The sequence below is a fragment of the Helianthus annuus genome, chromosome 8 (genome assembly GCF_002127325.2).
Source record: "Helianthus annuus cultivar XRQ/B chromosome 8, HanXRQr2.0-SUNRISE, whole genome shotgun sequence".
Taxonomy (NCBI): domain Eukaryota; kingdom Viridiplantae; phylum Streptophyta; class Magnoliopsida; order Asterales; family Asteraceae; genus Helianthus; species Helianthus annuus.
In genome coordinates, this window is record NC_035440.2 from 33,520,925 (window position 1) to 33,525,993 (window position 5,069).

Here is a 5,069-nt window from a genome sequence, read left to right on the forward strand (position 1 = left end):
AACAGTAAATTTCTTTTAATTTCTGTATGTGGGATTTGAACCCAAGACCTCCCTCTTCCAAACCCAGGTGTTTAAAGGTTTGCCTTTACCAATGGACCACCACACCCACTATATTCGCTTATTATACCACTAATTAGCACACTTCATTTTCTTTCCACTATTTGCATTTATTCTTTTTTCAAGCGGTATTGTTAATACAGTTTCAATGTTTTGGACTATTCAGTTTGGATAAGATATTGAAAGCTGGGTATGGGTGACGGGTCCTCCAAGCCTAACCTCATTAACCAATTGGATAGTAAATGCACCATATACAAAAACAAAGTTGGCAAGAACTAATATTCGTATTTATGCAATTTTCTAACAACAATTTTGCACGTTTTTAACATAGTTCTGTAGTGTTAAGCATTCACTATGCACTATTTTAACCACATCATTGTCTTTAAGAATGGTTATGCACTTATGCATTCTTTAACAGCAACTCTACACTAACCTTATGTTGATCTTTTTATTGTTCCTCACACCTTCGATTGGAATACTTGTTGTTATTGATCGTCGTTAATAACTTGAATTCATACTATTAGAATAAGAAATTTAGGCAAAAACTTGAAATCAAAATCAAAGTCCCAGGATCACCTTTGTAACAAAGGCAAAACCTTGAAATCAAAATCTCTACGTATTAGATATAACTACAACAAAAGAAGGCTACAGGCTCTAAGTACAATGCAACCATAAAAGGACAACCTGGAAGCAATAAAAACATGTCTCGGAATGATTTCAGACGAATTGGTCACCAGTCTACATGAAAATGGAACATGCAAGCTTTAGTCCTTCTACAGGGAATTCAACGGAATATGGCCGGAACCCTAGGTATCTCGCCGGAGCTTCTTGAAGCCATCTTCATAACTGTAGTGATACCCTAACCGTCTTCACTATTGGTTTCTGTTCCTGATAATGCATGAAACGGAAACTGAAACCCTAGCCACCACCTGGTGCGACTGTTGACCACCGGTGCGATGACCGAAAACCTCGGTACCACCGTCGTTTCTGTTTCCGTAGATGGCTCGCCGCTGCTTCACTCACCCTCTTATCTTTCTCTCTCACATTTTCGGTTCATTCTAATTCTCTGGTCTTTTTCTCAATGATGACGTTTGATGAGGATGAATCGACTATGTACGGTGGCAGGGAAAAAAGACGACATGTGTTCTGGTGTTATGAAATTCCTCCCATGCCCTTTATCACTGTTCATTCACTTCTATTATTAACATATAGAGATTAGACATTTGCCGCTTTTTTATTTGTTTACAAGGCTCTTATGTAATTATCTTTTCTACTATTTTTAGCAATTATCAAGTTAAATTTAAATCCCCCATTTTTTTTCTACCATTATTATTATTATTATTATATATATCAAATTATAACATGCTACTGCGCCAGGAAACTTTGTGATTTTTCACTTTTCACCACAATTGTTTTGAGGTCTTTTGTTTTCGCACACGTGTTACCTTTTGCTTTTTTACTCAGAGAGAGGGGATCTAGATAGAGAAAGAGATCGGGAAGTAGCTAGAAAGAGGAGAGAGAAAGAGAAACCGGCAGAGCTTCCGGTGACTACTCCGGCTCGTGCATCATCCATATCCACTAAATCAAGAACATTGATCACAGTTTGATGTTTGCTTCACCGTTTTAAACGAAGCTTCAGGCGAGACGACTAGGGTTATCTGTCGCGAAGGGAGACGACAAAGGCGATGGTGAGGATGGTTTGTTCGTATGTTCTTTTCGATGATTTCCCATGATTATCTTATTCGTAACCCTAATTTATAGTCCAAGCATCCACGTAGGGAATCTATGTTGTTTTTTCGTTTTTTTTTTCGATTTCTTTGAATAGAGCCTGATGTATAAAACGTCGTGTTTGTATTTTTTAGGGTTACCGAGATTACGGAGGTTGGGAAATTGGTGTGGGCGTAGTGGTGGAAGATGACGATGAATCATTGTTTTCATACATTCTATATAATAAACTACATTAAATAGTGGCGTATTATACACTCAAGACTTCTACTTCAACGATTTGAATTATTAGTATTTTTTTCTTGCCAGAAAGATAATCCAGATATATCAAGTGGGTTGGTTTAAATAAGTTTGGGGTGGCGTTTGAGCTTGCAAGATTCGGATTCGGGTCGCTTTTGATGTGGGTTTTTTGAGATCTGAAGAAGAAGAAACCTGCAACTTCAATGGAACCTCCAAGAGGGTTTTGGAAATCTGTAGGGCAGTTCTTTCTTTTCTTGCCTTATTTTGTTGGTCTTCTGCTTCTTGGCTTCATTAAAGGTTAAACCTTTTTTTTATTTCTTTTTTAGTTTGTATTATAATTTGCTGAAATTGATGTATTAAATGCTAATTTTAGTTGGTTTTTGGCTAATTTGTTTTATTATGTGATTGATGTGTTATTTGGGTGTTTTTTTTTTTTTTTTTGTAAAATTCAATTGAAATGAGAACTAAATTAACTCCAATTACATTTCTTGAATGATAACTTTTGTGGGTATGTTGTAAAAATTGAATCTTTGATTTCAGGAATCATTTTTGCTCCAATTATATGTGTTATTATGACAATTGGGAACTCTGCTGTTGTAATTGCCCTTTGGCCAGCACATGTTGTATGGTCTTACTTTTGTATATTGAGGTACATTCTTGATTTTCTAACCATTATACTTCTTGAATTTTTTTATTTTTATAATTTTTGTTTGTGTTGATAAAGTTTATGTATCATATTCTTTACTTTACTGGCAGTGCTAAACGATTAGGGCCCGTGATGAAAGTGGTTGTATGCCTGTTGTTTACGCCAGCCTTAGCTTCTTGGCCTGTTGCAGTTGTTGTGGGTAGCATTCTTGGTGGCTTAGCTTATGGTTTCCTCGGGCCGATGTTTGGGACTTTTAAACCGTCGAAGAAGGGAAAACCGATCAGTTTATCCATTGTATTATAGTAAGCAAACTACAGACTACAATTAGTTACATATGTTGTTTCTGTTTTTCGTTTGTTTGTTAGATTGATGCTTTGTTCAATTGTGCTTGTAAGGATGGAACTTGGGACACTGTCCAATGGAGCTGTACATTTGTCCGTGACTTAAAAAGACGTGTGCTTATATTCATACTTACCACTTACCAGTGATGAAGGAGCTCAAAGAAGGCCAGCCAGAGGGTAAACTCGAGATTAGGTTTGATATTATTTCATTCTTTAAACCTATATATTATATTGGCTGTGCGTTTAAAATATTTAAATAGCAGTTTGTTTGTCGCTTAATATAATAATTCGTATTTACAGGGTAGTTTATCTTCCTATGGCCTTTTTTCTGGGGTTACTCGGACTACTGGTTGACTTTCCGGTGATCACATTGATAGCCATACTGAAAAGTCCATACATGTTGTTCAAAGGGTGACACCGTCTGTTTCAAGATTGCGTGCGTCGAGAAGGCCCATTCTTGGCGACCATTTGCGTCCTGTTTGCAGGTCTAGCCATCTTGCTATGGCCATTGGCTGTAGCTGGTATATATCAATTTGCATCGCATGATTGCCAGTATAGTGTTTTGGTTTTATAATTTAGCCACTATAGTTTTGGTCTTTCATAGTTACACACACATTAATCAGAGAAAGAGAGAGAGAGCCGGAAAGAATGAGCAGTCGTGAAAGAGAAGGGATCCGTCGAGGCTCCGGTAACTTATCCGGCCCGTGCTACAGGTCAATAGAAGGAGCATATCACTTCATCCGACGAACTGATCAAATTGGGGTGGTTCTTCTCAATCTGAGCTATCGAACGACGGTGAAGGGTTTGAAGATAGCGGTTAGACGATAGAGAAATGGAGACTGGAGAGTTCGAGATGGAGTCGGCCATGGCCTCCGGCTGGCCGCCTCGCTACCGTCGCACATGCAGGATGGCGGTGGTCGTGTTGTTGGGCTCTGATAAGTCAAGATAGTCACGACCTCCCTCCGACGACAGAGCTGAATCTTTGTGGTGGGCAATAGCGGACACACCGACAACTGTCGACGATGGTTGACGCGTTACAACGACACAAACCCTCGCTGCCATCTCCGGCAGCGTCGGCGTGGTTTCTAGGTGCCACTTGCAGCGTTGGCTAGGGTTCGAATAGGTGTGCGGCTTCTGTTTGTTTACATTTCTAATATTACTTAATTCTAACAAATAGCATATCAAAAGTGGTTTCACAATTGATTCAATGTTGTCATCTAAATTATATTCAGAAACGGATATGTACGATTTAGTGTTGAATTTCTTAATAACAACAATCAATTAAAAAACGAAGTTACAAATGGCTTCAATACAATGGTGGATTTGGAAGTTATTAATAATAGCAAAAAGAGGTAGATTGAAAGGTTATATATCTGATGTATGCAGCATGAGAATTCGGGGAAGACGATGTTGGAACAGGGGCAGCGAACACCTTTGGGAGTAACCAAGGCTCATAGAATACTAACTGTAACCCCAAAGTTTAGGGGAAGAATCAAGTTCTACTCAACTTAATGTAAGTTCTTCAAGATTGATTTACCATCAGAAATGGATTAAATCATCTTATCTCTTAATCGATTGTATTATTATAATAAGTGTTAAGAACTCATTTACTGATTGTGTTGATATTCAAGACTACATTAATTTTTTTAAGCAATTTAACTTCATGTTTGATTAGTGTTCAAAGTTGTGTTGTAAGATCAGTAATACATTTGCTTTCATGGTTTGCTATTATGTACAAAATGTCACTATCTACCTTTTCTGCGGCTAACTTAATGGTGCAAATAAAATCGGACACAAACGAGTCAATTGGATAAGCTTATATATGAGATCCGCCGCGAAGCGCGGGGTGTATTACTAGTTTTTAACAATTATCATGTTAAATTTAAATCCCCCAATTTATTCTAATCTAATCGTTTTTTTCCATTCATTCCACCTTCATATCAATTAAAGATGTTTGTTTCTCTCAACTGTTTAGGGAATGATGGGTATGTTTGGTAAAAGTAGCTGATGGCTGGTGGTTGGAGGCTGAAAGCTGGTAGCTGTAGTTGTAACTTTTTATA

At 37.7% G+C, this 5,069-nt stretch overlaps 1 long non-coding RNA gene across 6 annotated transcripts; it reads left to right on the forward strand.

Annotated features, from left to right (window-relative positions):
- The first annotated feature begins 1,501 nt into the window (after nt 1-1,501).
- LOC110872561 lies at nt 1,502-4,619 on the forward strand. Of its 6 annotated transcripts, XR_004865001.1 has the most exons (8): nt 1,502-1,745; nt 1,920-2,319; nt 2,563-2,671; nt 2,779-2,970; nt 3,064-3,202; nt 3,310-3,530; nt 3,614-4,132; nt 4,396-4,619. It is a non-coding gene; the product is annotated as an uncharacterized LOC110872561 (long non-coding RNA). The 6 variants fall into 6 exon arrangements; XR_002554532.2 differs by having other exon boundaries at nt 1,503-1,745; nt 3,310-4,132; XR_004865002.1 differs by having other exon boundaries at nt 1,503-1,745; nt 2,092-2,319; nt 3,310-4,132.
- The last annotated feature ends 450 nt before the right edge of the window (nt 4,620-5,069 follow it).